General features: G+C 47.1%; 1 protein-coding gene across 11 annotated transcripts in view; it reads left to right on the forward strand.

The window, feature by feature from the left end:
- The window catches only part of AKAP13 (A-kinase anchoring protein 13), a 217,359-nt gene that overhangs the window by 34,787 nt on the left and 165,833 nt on the right, over positions 1–16,739 (forward strand). For all 11 annotated transcript variants that reach the window (XM_084532068.1, XM_084532064.1, XM_084532070.1 and 8 more), the window contains one exon: positions 12,072–12,159. The gene's annotated coding sequence lies outside the window, so the exon portion shown is untranslated. The remainder of the gene's footprint in view (positions 1–12,071; positions 12,160–16,739) is intronic.

The following is a 16,739-nucleotide window of genomic DNA, read 5'->3' on the forward strand; positions in this document are numbered from 1 at the left end:
AATGCAGCGAATACAGACTATGACTGTAAATATCATATACTATCACTGAAGAAAATTCATCATCTTGGAGGCTGTTTTAGACAGCGCTTTTTGTTTTAATTAGGGAAAATGCCAGTTTACCAGTGCTGCTGCTTTTTCACACTTCAGGTTGTAATCCTTTTTTTTCCACAGGAAGATAAATATCGCTCCCTCTCATTTCTGTGTGTGAGATAGTGGGATGTGAGGCTTGTCCTGCTGCTTCATGCTAAGATTGGTGGTGCTTTTTGGGGAAGAAGCACATCTGGACCACCACCCAACGAGCACCGCATGTTCTGGTACTGGTGCTGTAGGAGCCTTGATGGCAATAAGAAACCAGACGAGCTTGTAATGAGAGTTTGGGTGATGAAAAAGACTAAAAATCTTTCACAAGTCTTTTCATGGTGCTGCAGTTTTCTATGCTGACTGCTTTTAAGTTTTCTGTTGATTTCTAACCTGTAGCTGTCAGGACCAGTGTGTCTTTCAGTGCCTGGTGGATATTTATGTGACAATATTTAAAATGCTGAGTAAAGATACAGCCAACATAGGTATAGTTCCTATGGTCTTGCTCAAGAACCTGTGACTGCGTTATGTCATTGAATGTTTGTAAGATACCCTGCAAAACAAACAAAAATACCAAATTCTTCACCCAATTATTTCCAGTAGTTTCATTATCTGTGAAAATAATAGCCTTCAAGATAGTGATGTTTCTCTGCATATCCTTTTGCATTACACGTTTGTTTATTGTTATTAAAATAACTTCCACATTTTGCAACTTCTGTTCCTTCATCAGTGTGAACTGCAACTGTTTGGATTTCTTACTTTTTGTAAATATGTTTAGTAAAACTTTGGTTTTCTTATCAAGATTGATCCTAAACTCATTAAGGAAGCACTGACATGTAGGTGAATCTGCTCTAAGGCAACATAAGCACACCTGTGTGTGCACAGGTACCTTCTAGTCAAATGACAAGACAAAAACACATTTCCCATAGGTGTTAAAGGAGCAGACTGTGTTACTCTTGGACTCTTCCTTCTCCTTTTCTTGAGATAATCTTGGAGCTGAGCACTGGCCCTGCTAATCCAGCAGTGAGCTCCATCCCCTGTTTAATACCAGCGGGACGGTATTGCCGCCGACCTCGGTGACCTGCTTATTTTGAAAGCAGTGCACGCTTTGCTGAGCAATGGGGAAGGCATCGAGGCCTTGGCTCTCCAGCAGCCTCGAGTGCTTACTTCCTAGCAACTGATTAGCGATTACTGGGGGACGAGGAGATTCAGCTCCTTTGATGTCAGCCAGCTAAAAACCCAGGCGAACGCTATCCAAGCTCTGCAGAGCCTCCCTGCCAGCAGTGAGGGAACAGGCACCCTAAAGCATGCTTCCCCTGCCCTAAAATCTCCCAGACTGGGCTGTAGGCCCAGCTTAGCCTGTGCCCAGCTTTTAGAGGGGTAAAACAGGGTGATGGGACTCTTTTCTGGCATTGGTGCCCTCAGCCTCTAGGAAAATGCCATTTGGCAGTGGGTAGGTGTTGCTTGAGGCCTTCTCGTGGAGGTCGGGATGGGGATGGGCCCCCCTCTTTGGTGGTGGGAAGTGGGGCTGGATGAGTCACTTTGCTCTGCCCTTTTTGGGATAATGCTGGCTAGATCAGTTGTTAAATGTGGCTGGCTTTGTGAAGTTCCAAACCAGTTAAACTTCTGTATTCACATCAAGGCCGAATTGATAGGAAGAACGTCAGCTGTGCATAGACCCTGCTGTTTGCTTTGTCCTGTTGCACTCTCGGGGTGGCAGGAGAGTGGAGGAATTTGGGAACAGAGCAGCAGCTGAACACAGCAAGGTGAATCAAGGGCAAAAACAGGAGGCTTAACTCGCAATTTCCTTGTCTTTGTTGGTTTAACTCTGACCCTCCCTGTTGTTCAATGTTTTGTATTTAATTTCCTCGGTTGCTTAAGGAATGGTTGGGGCCAGCAGAGGAGCTTCAGAGGTGGAGCATGCAAGATACAAATCATGAACCTGTGTTTTACTCCCAGCAGAGAGTTAGGTTTCTCAAATATGAGGTCAGAGAAAGTAGATTCAAGTTTCAAAGGTGTGGAGGAAGCTTTTAGCCCTGGGTGGCTCACAACTTTGTTCTGTAGCCTTGAGGATGAAAAAGGAAAGTCCAACCTTAATTTTCTGGTGATGCTTGGAAGGCGCTAGATGAGTACATTCATGAGCAGATTTTCTGGCAACAAAATGGGATCTGATCTCTTGCCGTATCTCCGTGTTGAGTCTTTGTTTCCAGCCCTAGCACTTTGCTTTGTTCCTCTCCTGATGCTCTGGCAGCTGGAAGGTGGAACTTGCAGAGGAAACCAGCTGTACTCCAAGCTTTTGCTTGGCAAAGTTGCTGAACACAAGTTCTTTGGGGTTACTGGGCTTGGCCTCCAGCTTTGAATCTCTCCTGTGAGCCTTTACAGACAGGGCTAATCCTGAAGTAATCCTGAAAATATGGGTGAAATTTGTCAGCCTGTGACAGAAGCAATTGAACTTAAATGATCCCAATACTTTCTTCTGACCCTAACGTTGTCTCAGAAAAGGCCTGGAACAGAAACAGCCTCTCAGCCTAACATACCAAAGGAAAAGCATAGTCAGTAGATAGATGTTAATCTTGTAGAAACTCTGGAAAACAATTTGTTTTTTCTCTTTCCCTGTCTGCCACCACCCTTTTCATTCTTTCTTAATCGCATGCATACCTGTTAGCCCTTGGCCACTCAGGACGTTTGCAGGAAGAGATCTCTGTTGCTTGGGAGCTAATCGGCTTCTGCTGCTTGTCCTTTCTCCACCTGAAGTTCTCAGGAGATCTCCTACTCCTGCGTCACCAGCAAGACTTTAGATGTAAATGAAAAGCCCTTCCCTGCCGCCCATGGGGAGAGCCCTTGAGTCCTTCAGCCCAGCAGGCTTTCCTTAGGCACCGTGAAGCATTAAGTCTTCCATGGGCACTCTAAGAGCTGTAAGATTTATTTGCCTTTTTAAAGCGGGCATTTTAAAAGCTTGTGTGACGGTATAATTCTTTGTGAAACAGACTTTCTTCACCTGTGACACTAACACTTACTATGATGTGATCAGTTATCTGTGATCTCTAGCAACCTCTAGTGCTAACTGCTTATTCTGTGTACCCCTTGTGTTTTTCTCTTTGTGGGGAAACAGCATGATGAGCGTTTGCTAACATTAAGAAGTGGGTTAGATGGATCAAGAAGATGTGGAGATTGTCAGAATGCTTTCTTAAAAACTAAACTCATTTTTTGTTTAGATTTCTGGACAGGCATTAAGTTCTAGTACCTTTTGTTTTCTATCATTTGTAGACATACTAGTACTTTTCCATATATCTGAAGCATATTATTTATTACTGTTTGTGTGCCACAAAAGGTAAGTTGACATCTGTGTGTCGCAGTCCTCCATGCTGTGAATCTACCCTCCTAGTCCTAACTGTGCTATGGAAAAAGTGCACGTGCCCTTAGACATCGTGGTGAGCATTTTAATTGAGCATATCTTGGAGTGCTTTGTAAGTATAGATCAGAAAAGTGGTGTTTAGCAATAGATGCTATCTGCAGAGTAATATGTACTTTTAAGTCTGCTGTTGTTCAGGGCAGGGCACCTGGAGGGGAAAAAAAGAAACAAAAGTGAAATCATTATCTTGAAAAAGATAACTCAAGCATCAACAAATGAAAAACACAGAGTAAAGGTATTTGACCCAAGGTAAGAACAATATTAAATACCACGGCATGGTCCCTGCCTTAAAACATTTTCCATCAGAAAAAAATAAGATACCAAGCAAATTGGTGTCCTAAAAATAGGCAAGTGGTTTAGACACTGACTGGCTGTCAGTTTGTCTGGTTATGGTTAGGGACAGGTATCTGTCCCAAGAAATGGTAGTGTGAGTACTACTTTTGCTTCTGAGCTCACCGATTCCTTTCTGGTTCTGAATAAGGGATGTATGCTCTTGATCAGCAGGCACAGGACAATTAAATCTGGCCCTAAATCTTTCTGGTAAGTCACGCTGCCAAGCATCCATGCGTGCCCCGTGCAAGGAGCACACGCGTGCCCAGCAGCCGCGGTGCTTTCCGCACGCCGTGGCCTTGGAGCGGCACCATGGATCTGTGAGTGGTTTGCGTGTGGGGGGGTAATTCCTGCGTGTGCAGGACTGCCCCGGGGTGGGTCTAGGATGACTCCTGCAGCCTGTTTACAAGGACAGCCTGTGCCTGTGATACGGGCTGTTGGCCAGATGGACTTTAGAACTGTATTCGGCTCCCTGTAGCCATTATCTCTGTGTGTTGCTTTGTCTCTTTTTCCCTGTTCCTAGCAAAAAAACAAGTCCTGGGTCAGATGGTAATCAAATGTGCTGCCCCAGGCTGGCTGTGGTCAGCTGAAACAGTGCAAGGAGCAGTATCTTTCTTGGTCCTGATAACTGTGCTGTACTGAAGAGGCTGCGCGGCTGTGAATACCATTGACAAGTCCCTCTCAGCTCAGGATGGCCAGTTAAATATCGTTGGTGTGTTTTTTTGTTTTGCTTTCTTCAAGGTAACCCTGTTTACTGTTGTGCGGGATCATGACAAGTCCTGGGGAAGGCAGGCAACATGAGAACAGATCAGCATCAATTGCAGGAATATGGGAAAGTGGAGATCCAAAAGATTTGGGGCTGTGCTTGCAGCGGGTGAATCACCACTGACACAGGTGCAGATGGGCAGATACATGTCGGAAACCCTGTGAGCACGTGGAAGTGTGGGCAGTGCCTTTTGCTGTGTTCCCGTGTTCATGCTCGGGTAGTGCCTGCTGCTGCTGTTGACGCCCAGGCTGTTGCACAAGCAGGCAGGTACAGGTGCAGTGGCCAAAGGGTGTGTATCAGCAATTACAGTCAGCTGTAACTCTTTGTTTTTCCTGCACTGCGCTGATCGATGAGATACTCTGCTGCACTTCAAGGGGTGGGGGGAGCAGTCTGTTGAGCAAAAACTGCCGTCATTGCTTTAACCAAAGATGCTTTGCTGCAGGGGATGGTTAGGAGGAGAGAGGAGCGAGTCTGCCAAGGAAGGTACAGGGAGATGTGTCAGCAGGGCTGCGTAACTCCCTGTGTGCCCACAGCAGGGTTTGGTAACTGCCCGCAGCCTTACCGGCATTTATTTTTGTGTTTGTTTTTTACAGGATGCCAGTGAAGTCATGGTGGTGCCAGTGTTGTAACTCGCCATTGATAAAGGGGGAGGAGTGTGTTCTGCAGGGAAAACAAGGAGCAGGCCACGCTCTGGCTGCTCCAGCCCATGTGGGAAACCCAGGGGAGAGGTGTGCAGGCACAGCCAGCACCCAACCTTGCTGCATGAATGCAGAGCAATGGCGGGTTTGGGGCAGTATTTGATGCCAGTATTCTGGACACAAGTTATATGGATGCTTGCAGGCTTGTTTTGGAAATATACTTTCAGGTTGCAAAAGCTTGTACTTCCTCCCCATGAATTACTGAAGCACTGGGCTGTTTGGTTGTCAGGCAAAATCTGTGTGATGTGCTCATGCAATTTATTAACAGCCCTTGCTTTTCTGCTCGGAAAAACACAGCTTTTCTGTACTGTGTTACCGTGACCTGGCTCTTTAAAGATATTGTTGCAGGGCTCTGCATCCTGAGAGGGAGGAAAAAAACAAAAGCAACTGAATGAAAATGGCCTTTTTGTTGGAGAAGGGGGAAAAATAAAAGCTGAACTACATGAAAGCAAATCAGACAACCCCCTGAAAAGGCACTCTGTGGCTGCACACTGTTAGTTTTCAGCCACCCCATGACGTGAAGTGCCTGATCTGCTGCTGTTGAAAAAGGCTTGTAGCAGTGCCCCGCGATAAGTTATGCTGTTGGAGAAATGGCCCTGTATGTAAAGAAGCAGAGTACAAATGCCACGTGATTCTCCCAGCTTTGCTGCTTCACGCTCAGTGATATTTGTGCAGCTCCCGCTTGCCCGGGCTGCTTCCCCAGGGCTTGGCTGGCCAGGAGGGCAGCGTGTGCCAGTGCACCCAGAAACAAGCTGTGGGCCCTTTGGCACGGGGTGAGTCCACAGGCTTCATTCAGAGCCCTCAGTGATCTCTGAAATGAGGCATGCGAGCCCTGCCTGCTGTCGCACAGAGCCCCATTCATTGCCAGCCCTGCTGCTGGCAGCCCCGGAGCCCGCAGCAGCCGCCGAGTGCCCTTCTGACGGCGGGGAGCAGAGGAGGGATGGTGGGTGAGATGTGGAAGTGAGTTCTGGAGTCCCTCACTGTTCAATACCTGCATTGACTGCGGCACGTAACTCCTTTTGAAAGCCCAAATAATGCCTCCCAGCCCTGATACTGGTACAGCGTTTTTTCACTTGACCGCTTTACAGAAAGAACGAAAATTATGCTGCCAAACTGCAGTTCAGCACTGTGTTTATTGACATAAAAGCTCAATACAGCAGAGAAGAAAACTTTAAGCTAAATGATTTCTCAGTTACGTGGTACCAATGCTATGAACAGAGATCGGTATTGTCAGGAAGTATTTGAACCTATTCATGAAAAGAAAAAAAGGCAATCTCAGGGTATGTGTGTTCTTGTCCACATAAAGTTCTCGTGCTGTGAGTGCTCATCAAATAGCTACATTGCCGTGTTCGTTGTCGCAGTTTTTGGGCGATCTCCCTCTGTATACTTGGTACTGATGATGCTTTCTGAAACGGGACTGCAGCTGGGAGCAGAAGTCACCATGGCAGTAGAAGTAGCAGGCACCGCCAGGGGTAGGTTGGAAGCGGTGCCCACTCTGTAACGTGACCTGGCGCTGGACAGGGCGAGCGCTGCTCTTGGACAGGCTTTGGATGCTTCTATCGAGTATGAATGTGAATTTGGCAAAGAGGAATGGAGAGAAGGGATGGCTGTTTGCTTTGGAGCATCTCTTGTGCTCTGCTGTGCGTGGCACTGCTGCTAAAAAAAAAAAAAAAAAAAGTGCTCCCCATTCAGCCCTTCCTTGCTGATGGGGGATGTGGGTGAGCTCACATGGCCGGAGCCAGGCGGTGTCTCCGGGAAAACGTGATCCCCGATACGAGTCCGAGGAGCTGCCTCACTGTGTAATAGCTCGAGCTGTTGTGCAACCCGCCTGTAATCTGAGCGCCGGGTTGCAGGTTTTTGTTGCATCACTGGACCTTCTCTTTCATTATTGGTTTAGGAACATTAGACAGATCTCATTTATATAATTAGGCGCTACGCAGCTCTGGTGACATGTTGTTTTGAGCAGTGAAACAGCGTAATCCTGTCATGCCTGGCAGACCCAGGCAGCCTGGCACCTGAGCAGCTCCTCTGCAGGCAGGGGACAAGCCACCTGTGTGGGGACATGGATGCTGGGTGGTGTTACGTGCGGGCACGTGGGTGGAGAGGTGACACCCAGGTGGTTTGCTTCATTTTCTGAGCCTCATTGTCCCCTCCCAGCGTTTACCTGTGGGGTCTGCGGACAGCCTGGCGAAGGGATGCTGAACGGCTTTACTGACGTGTCAGTGGCTGCTAGGTGCAGATATTTGCCTGCAATATGTATGTTTCTGTCTTTATCATTTGCTTTCTAAGCACAATAAAAGTGGTGTTGTTTTTTTTTTTTTGTTTTTGCTTTTCTTTTTTTTTCTTCTCATTTCCACAGTCATATTTTTAGTTTTTCAGTTAGGGTGCTTTGCAACTGCTGATGACTTGGGTTTCATCCCTGCTGCGGAGCAGTGCTACCTCACTCCATTTCCTGGTCGGAATTGAGACAGGTCACAGTTAAGACAGATTCCAGCTGGGAACCCATGGGCTGCTGCCCAAGCAGTGATGTCACATTCAGGCCTGGACCAGGGGGCTGGAATGTCAGGGCACCCCAAGGCCTTCCAACATCAGGTATTGTGCGAGTCTTGTTTGCTTTTAGTGTATTGGTGAGATCTCTAACGGGGCACAAAAATATTGCAAACAGCAAACCCATGTCTTTGGCATCTGTCTCGAAGCTCCGGAGGGGAAAATGTGTGTCTGGTTGTAAGGAGAGTGAGCAGGGAAGTGCTCGGTTGGGTGCTGCCTTGCTTCCCTCTTCCACCGACATGGAAAGATCGATGGCCACAAGTTCAAGGAAGTGCTTTCAAAGGAGTTGAAGGCTAAAACTCAGTGTATATGAAAGAAAATAAAACATCTATATGTCATGCCATTGCATGCGGTGCAGAGAAAACAATAACATTGAGCCGTTCACTAGAATCCATTAATTCGGATTTCCAAGAGGTGGGAAAGAAAACTTGTCTTATTTTAAAACTCTTAGCTTTTCTTCATGCAGCGTGCCATCTCGGATACTCCCCTCTAAGCAAAACGTATCCACTGTTTAATTCTGGAGGAACCTGGGGTGTGGGTGGTAAATGTGATGAGCAGTGTTCTGCCCTCCGCTGTGCTGGTAGAGATTTAGTGTGAGGCAGCGGTTAGCGGATCCGCTTTGCCTTTACATCTGTAGAGCAGATTTTAGGCAAAGGAATTTTTATTTTCCCATTTATATTGCCAGTATGTGTCCATAGCCATAGCAAATTACTACGTCCCACCGAGTTGTGCTGCTCTTCTCCAGCTTTGGTGGGATCCGCTTGGCTTTCCCGTGCGGTAAAGAGGCTGCTGCTCCCAAGGTGGCTCCGTAGCATGTGACTGTGGGAAATGTCCAGGCTCCTTTCCCTAAATAATGAGGAAGCCTGGTTCAGAGCATGGGGTAAACTTCCAAAAAGGTCTCGTGAGTCAGTTTTTCCTGGGAGGCTTAGCAGAGGCAGGAAGAGGACGTCCTGCAATGAGAACATCACGATGGGTAAGTATAGGCCGTGTATTAAAAGCAACAAGATAGCAGCAGCGTGCAGATGTGCATCCAGCAGGAGCTGAGGAGGGGAAGCAGGGCTTTCCTGGACAGCAGTTGATATGAAATTGTGAGGAGGTTTTGTAACGCGCAACAGCCAAAACTCGGAAATACTCCAGAGGTTTGTTTGGGTGTCTTAGCTGCAGGATTGGCTGTGTTTGGGTGTCTTGGCTATCCAAAGGTTCCAGCTGTATCAAATAATCCAAAATAATGAGCAGTTCATCTCCGAGGCCATTAGTGCCCTGTTCTTGGTGCTGTTTTTTGGGTTTGTTGAAAGCTTCATTACTGCAATTACAAACAGATGGTGAGATAACTCGTTCTACGTGTCAAAACTATCTGTGCAGAGAAGAAAACAAGTAATGCTGCTCAGAATGAGAAAATGGATTTGTGTTCAGGGAAAAAAAGAAAAAAAAGAACAAGCTGGGAAGTGTTTTCCTCTGCGATGGCCGTGTTTTGGCAGGCAGGGAGTTCTCTGCTCGCTTGGCTGGACTCTGCAGAGAGCCAGCTGTGAGCAACTGCCCCCGAGGTCTGGATGCTTTGGTTCCTGCTGAGCACCTGCCTTCGTCTGGGCCTTGCTGGCTGCTTCTGCCCACCTTTGCTCTGCCCTTTTCTGCCCTCTCCCTTCCCAGCTGACTGCTCCGGTGTGATGTAAACACAGGATGACTCCGGCTCTCACTGTTTGCAGTTGCGGTCATTTGGTTCATTTAGAAATGTGCAGAGAGCACCTGCTGATGTGTGACTCCTCTGCCTGTAAAGATGCTCATCACCTCTAAGCTACCAGGCTCTATTTTGGGGAAAAGAGCTTTTTTATTGAAAAAAAAATTACATATGTAATCGCCCATTTTCACATGAGTTACCTTTTCTTTTTAAAAGTGTGCTTACGCATGCAGGAGCTATCCCATAGCATTTCCATGGGGAGAAGAAACCTTTAAGGAAAGGGTTATTTGATTTGGACAGCTTTACTGATTGTGCAGTTCACATACGGAACTGAAAGTGTATCATAAGACTTTTTAATATTCCTTGCGTCTCTCTGTACTAATCTAAGAAATCGTCCAGAATAAAAGCAAACAAAACAACAACCTGTAAGGATGTTACGGTCGGTGTTGCTGCTTTTGCATTGGGAAACCAGTTGATTTTCTCCACTTGCTAATACTTTCCAAGTCACAAACATCTAAGTGAGTTTTGCATGTGCGTCTCCGTATACACACCCTCATTCCTTAATGGATATGATGAAAAGCCCTCAGTGATTCACAGCAGACTCACTGGGTACTTTACCAGCATTATCTATGCCCATGCTGCTTGCCAGCTCACGGGAGTAGCAATAAACCCTCCTTTCTCTGCCCGAGAGTTGTATGGTATCGAAAGCCAAGTTATTGGTCTCCCAAACGAGTGAAACCACCGTGTTGCTGTAGTGTGTGCCTTGGAGAGAGGTGTTGATCACCAACCTCTCAGATCAACACGGGCTCGCTAGTAGGAGCCTTGGGTTAATGTTGCTTACTTAACGTAGTTAATCATTGCTTTATCAAACCGTAACCGTGCTTTAACATGCGGTCCTGCAAGTAACACTGCAGGAATGCTGGAGGGAAGTTCCAGGCTGTTGGTTTGTGACTGGGGGGGTGATTTTTACAGGTTAATGAATCCAAAGAAGGTTTGCTTCCCGTGCCTGAGATTGAAGAATTCAGGCAGTTCTTGCTGCTGCAGTTGTTTGCCACAAAAATATAATTTAGAAACGTGTGACACCAGAATTAAGTTGTTGTTGCACAGTCATGGGCTCCTTCTTTTTTCTTTCTTTTCCTTGATGCTTTAAGAGGAACAAGAGGGTAAACTTTGTTCTTTTTCCAATTTGAAATGCTCTGTGCTGAAGTGTATATTTGTGGTAAAACGCCTTTTATGCACGCAGCGCCCTGCAGCGCCTCACCAAACGCTCTCCCCATTCCCCAGCAGGAGCCTGCCAGCAGAAAACAGAAAAGTTTCAGTACCAGCTCTCAGAGCACAGGTGTCCAGCCGACACTGCAGCATTCAGGCTCTGCTGTGCTTGTGATGGATGAATGAAGGAGGTTTGTTTTGCAATGCATCATCTCCCAGTGTTGTACCTTCCCCAGCCAATTCACTAAACACAATTGATTCCCCAGCCAGTAACCAGCTCTGCCATTGTTCCTGATGCGCTTGTAATTGCGCTTTGAACTCGGCAGGTTGGATCAGGCTGCGAGATTCCCTGATTACAGATGCTTTCCCAACCAGGCAGCGTAGGGGCAGCGTCTCCTCCGGCTGGTCCAACAGGAGCAGGCGGTGCAGCGCGCTTGTGTTGGGGTGATGGGTGCCTATCCTCAACCCTTCCCAGTGTGGTAACCAAACGATGGCCTGAGGTGCCCCGATAGCTTTGATTTAGGTAATGCAATCTCCCACACAGTGTTTATTTAATAAACAAAATCACAACCTGTGCTTTTTCTCCTCTTGCCATTCAATCCACTCTGACTGCTCTTTCCAGGTGTGCTCTGTAGTCCAGGCTCAGCCCTGGGGCTGGAGCAAGGGGAAGGCTTTGCCTCAGAGCAGGAAATCTGCCTGTGGAAAAGTGTAGGCAGCCCATAAGGGTTTGGCAGAGGCTTGTTGCTAGATTTTGGGCTTCATCTGTCAGCCGTCTGCCAGCTATCTCCTGCATTTGGTGCTTTTGCCTGTTCCAAAATGCAAAAAAATCTTGTGATAAAGAGAGTTCACAGGAGGGAGCAGCTGAGGGAGCTGGGGTTGTTGAGACTGGAGAGGAGGCTCAGGGGAGGCCTTATCGCACCCTACAACTGCCTCAAAGGAGGTTGTATCGGGGTGGGGATCGGGCTCTTCTCCCAAGCAACAAGTGATAGGACAAGAGGAAATGGCCTCAAGTTGCACCAGGGGAGGTTTAGGTTGGATATTAGGAAAAATTTCTTCTCTGAAAGGGTTGTGAAGCACTGGAACAGGGAAGCAGTTGAGTCACCATCCCTGGAGGTATTCAGAAGATGCGTGGATGTGGTGCTTAGGGACATGGTTTCATGGTAGACTTGGCAGTGCTAGGTTAACGGTCGGACTTGATGACAGAGGTCTTTTCCAACCCAAATGATTTTGTGGCTTCCATCCCCATCAGCCTAAGCGTTACAGGGCTGGTCTGGGTGCTCAAACCAGGCTCCCCAGCAGCCTCACTGCTCCCCACACCTTCCCAGACCCCACTGACTCCTTCTTCCTCTTTTGCAGGAGCTGAACCTCGTGTCCTGCCCTGTGCTTGCTGGGGGAAGGCCCTGAAGGACATCTTGGAGTGACGGTACTGCTTCATGCAGTTCAAGTAAGGACAAATGTTTTGGCAGCTCTCGTGTATAAGTGAGCACTGAGGCGAGGTGTTTTGGAGAATGGGTTTGCCTAGCTTACCTGCTTCGTAGCAAGAGGGGATGCTCGACAAATTATTTTGCCATAAAATAATTTTTTTTTCAGAAGAAGCAAGAAAAACAAAACCACAATCTAGAAAATAAATAAATAGAACGGTATGAAGAGTGCTGAAGGATTATGTGAAGAATTGTGCTCTCACAAGTGAACTCGCAGCAGTTCTGCAGGGTCTCACCCTTTCCATTGAGCCTACGCCATGGTATAAAATCGCACTTAACGCTTAGGGCACCAGCTGCTCTTCCCTGTTATTTCAAGGCACTGAGTGCATGTCCTGAGGGCGGGCAGGCGGTTGTGGCATTCACAGCCTGAGGATTTCCCTGGGGGCTGGTCCGGATGGGAGCTCAGCTCCACAGGGCTGGCTTCCCCGGGAGGACGGCTCCTTGCTGGTGCTGTGCCCCCTGCCCCACGCCCTGTCCTGCACCATTCCGGGTGTCCAGGGCTTGTTTTTCAGTTCCGAGGGCTTCTCGGTGCGGTGAACCAGATCAGGGCATGGATCTGACCTAAAAGCTAACGCACAGTTGCTGCAGGACTGTCAGGAGCTGCTCTGACTCATGCAGTTACACCCATTCTCTCCAAAAAGCCTAGAATTGGCAAAAGCTGCTAGCCTGAAGCAAAGAAACTGCGAGAGTCTTCTTTGGAAATGGGTGCTTGGGCTCTCTCGAGGGAGGAAGGGAGGGAGGAAAAGCACTGCACAGGAGTTGTTTTCTCCTCCCGCTGTGTCTAACCTGTTTACCTTCTGCAGCATCTCACATTTTCCATGGTGGAGACCAGGAAGACTGGGGCTTTGAAAGCAGCGTGTTTAGCAGCGCGGGGTCCAAGTCATTTGGCGTTGCTGAGCTCTTGCAGCAGCTGGGCGGATTAACCATAAACTGCTGTTACTCTAGGGGGACAAGTTCTTACTGTGATTATTTTGGTTTGTTTTCTTCAGTGGGTTCGGCAGGGGAGTCATACCTATTTTCAGATCTCAAGAAAAGAAAAAAAAATAAATCTTTGGCAAAGTTATGAATGAAATGTACTTTGCTGGGAAATAATTCCTGTGAGGACGTGGCTGGCGGAGGGCAGGTCCCCGAGTCCATCATCAGCTCAGCTGCTCGCTAGCTGAAAGTGCTGGGGCATGGTTAGAGGAGGAATACGCTGCACCGGTTGCTGCACAAGAAGAGCAACTTGTGGTTTGATTAGCCATTAGTTTCTTAGCTTATTGTTCATTTCTGGAGCACGGGAGCTTGGGATTAGCAGTGCTTGCTGCAAGGGAAGGTGCCAGACCCTTCCCAGGGCTGATTTCTGCCATGCCCAGCAGCAGCGGTCCCTGGGTGCAGGCAGCAGGCGCTGCTCACCTGGCCTCCTGGGAACAGCCTCTGCATCGCGGCTGCTTTCGGGTGTGCTTCCTCTGAAGGACCTGGAAAAAGTTGTGCTTGAGTTTAGGAGTGGCTTTCCTTATTCCTCGTAGCCTTTCCTTTTTTCTTTTTAATTTGCCTGCTGGTCAAGTATTTCCATAATTGTGCTTGTAATGATCGTCTTTTCATTTCAGTCATACAGTGGTTGGTGCTTAATGAACTTCGCGTTAATGAACTCTGTAATATTTAAAACAGGCGTAACATGAAGAGGAAAAAAAAAACACACAACAACAAACAACAAGAACCAAAAGCCAAAAAGCAAACCAGTAATAAAGGGATGTATTTCCACTCCCCAGATTTAATCCTGCGTTATAACATAATTGCGTGGAGCTGCCTGGCTGGCGAACAGCTGCGCAGCGTGGGCTCTCGGTTCTGCATAGCTGCTTGTCCCTGAGCTGGGGTAATAAATGATTTACTGGTGCGGCTGGGACCTGTGGGCGCTTAACCCATTCGGCTCCTCAGGGGCCAGCCTGAAAGACTGCTTTGTAAAGGCTGCCGGAAGAAATGGTTTCAGGTGCGAAGCTGGACAGATTGCAAAGCTTGCTTTATTGCTTGTGGGCTAGTTGCAGAAACGCTCGAACGCAGGTGAGGTAGTGAAATTGGGTAGAATCTGTTTTTGAGTGGGTAGCACTTGCTAGGAGTTGATGAATGATGTGCGTTTTTCATGACTTTAATGCCACAGATGGGATGCTCCAGTAAAACAACTGTATTCTGTGGCTACCTAAATAAAGTGTTTGTTAGAGGACGCTATTTTTCCTATAATTGCATTATTGAAAGAAAAAGAGCACTTAAGAAGAAACAGTTCTTAATCTTGCAGGGGCAGATGTTTTTGTGCTGTATAGCAGGGAGTGGGGGTGAGCACAGGGGCTCGAGTAGGAAACCTGGGGTTTCTGGTGAGGCTTCTTCTTTTGGCAAAAAAGACCAAGCACACGTTTCCTGAGTATGTCTGTGATGCTGAGAGCTGGAGCATTTGAAAAGGGAGCCTAGATGGAAAAGCAAGTCATGTATTCCTCAGAAAGGTAAAGTGCATTCAAAAGTTGGGTACAGAAGCTCTGACCAAAACGAGAGCAAAGACATCTTTTGGATCTTGCTCTTCATGCCAGTTTTTCCAAATCTACCTGTGGCTTTGGCATTTAAGGTTGGTGTGTACACTCACTAAAATATGTACTGGCTAATGACCCGGTTTGCACATGCTAGGAAATGCTTCTCATTCGTCATCTTAAAAATATGCCTGGTGCTTTGGGCCTCATGAATTGTTTTCCACTCCAGGCCTGTGTTTTTGGGAGCACAGTACCAGTGCCGTGCCTTGCAGAGCACAGAGGAGGAGGTCTTATCGCTCATCTCTAGCACTTGTTTTTTGTTTTTCCTTGCTACAAACCATACAGGGTAATATCGAAATGATCATTGCTCAGTGCAGTTCTTAAAATAGCACAGCACTGAGAGTCTGGAGGACAGTAAGGTGGAGAAAGTTAGTGTAAGGCCACATCCTATAGCCAGGAGTTCGGGGATCGATGCCTAAAGGCTCTCCCACTGCAGGCGTTTCAGTGCTAATGACAGCTGTCCATCAGGCTCATCCATTTTATACCTTTGCGTAAAATCCTCCCCGAATCCTGCTCTTCCCTTCCCATCACATTTTGCCTGGTGCTGTGCAGCTGGAGGCACTGTAGGTGCTGTAAAGCACATCTCCATTTCCAGAGGTAACCAACTGCAGTCTTCGTGCTTCTGTTTTGCCTGCCCAGCTTGGCACACCTGGGGCTGGACCCCATTTCTGCAGACAATGCTGGATTTACTTTTCCTTTGAGAACTGGGGCTTTTCAAGAAGCTAAGCACCCAAAGTCAATAACGGCTCTTACAAACGTGGTTTATCTTTGAGGACTTCCTTAGAATTCATTCCTGAAATGTGTATTCAAGCTACGCAGTGCATTAAAAGGTATCAGCTAGGTTTTACTCAGATGAAGGGGCATCGAGAAGATCTGCTAAGGATTTCTGGCAGTTAATATTTGAGCCTGGGCTCAATGTTTCATGCCTACGTGAAACAGCTGCCCCAGAACCTGTTGTAGGACTTAATTTGAGTATAAACATACGTGTGCTTTTGCGTACATGCTGCACTTTAATTCAAGTCAACTGTTAGGTCTTAACTTTATTAGGATGTAGCTACTTGAGCTGAAGATGGGGCCTGTGGTTTTTTATTTTATTACAGCAACACGGTAGCTACTTTTTAAATGCTGTTTGGATTAGGAATTGGTATCTTAATTATTGTTTGCCTTTAGTAGTATTTTAAAGTAAAAATTGACAAGCGAAGGCAGGGTTGTATCTTATTACAAGTGAATTGTTTGACAGCGTGTGTGTATTGTAAAATGTGAAATTAATCGCCCTGTGCTGATGACCCTTGTACGTTTACAAAAGGCTGGTCTTCGTGGTGCACAAATAGATTCCGGACACAGGAAAGAGGCTTATGACAAGAGGATGAGATCAGTTTGTATAATTAGAGCTAGCTAATAATCCTTTTACTCTGTTGTTTCAGCTTCTACAGTATCTTCATTTATTTGAAATTGAGCATATGGACTGGAGGGTGATAACTACAGTGATTTGAGTTTTGTGGGGGTTTTCTGTCGAGTGGTGGCAGTGAAGAATCCAGATGTGCATCTGGGAGAGCTTGCTGCCTTCCTCTGGGCACGGGGGATGCCGCTGCTTTGATTAACCCCGCACTCCTTGATCTGCTTCCAGGGTTTGGGGAGGAATCAAGTAACCCATTCAATGATTTTTGACAATTGTGAGATGCCAGTGGTGCAAAAGAAGAGATGTAGTCCTGAAACCCCAAGTTTTTGGCCAGGTGTTCATCCCAAGAGCAAGAAAGGGTTGACAGAGCTAGGTAAGGGGGTGGGAATAGCATTGATAAAGCGTGATCTGAGATACATATATATATGTGTGTGTGTGTAATTATGTCTGTACAGCCTCCTTAGCTTTGTGTGGAGCTTTGTTATTTGGAGGAAGATAACTGGAAAAACTGGGGAGCAGGAAATCATGTTGCTGGGAGGTGGGTGACCCGAAACCACAGCCCCATGGTCCAGACCAGGTTTCAGCCCAT

Source organism: Aythya ferina, assembly GCF_964211825.1.
Source record: "Aythya ferina genome assembly, chromosome: 11".
NCBI lineage: Eukaryota > Metazoa > Chordata > Aves > Anseriformes > Anatidae > Aythya > Aythya ferina.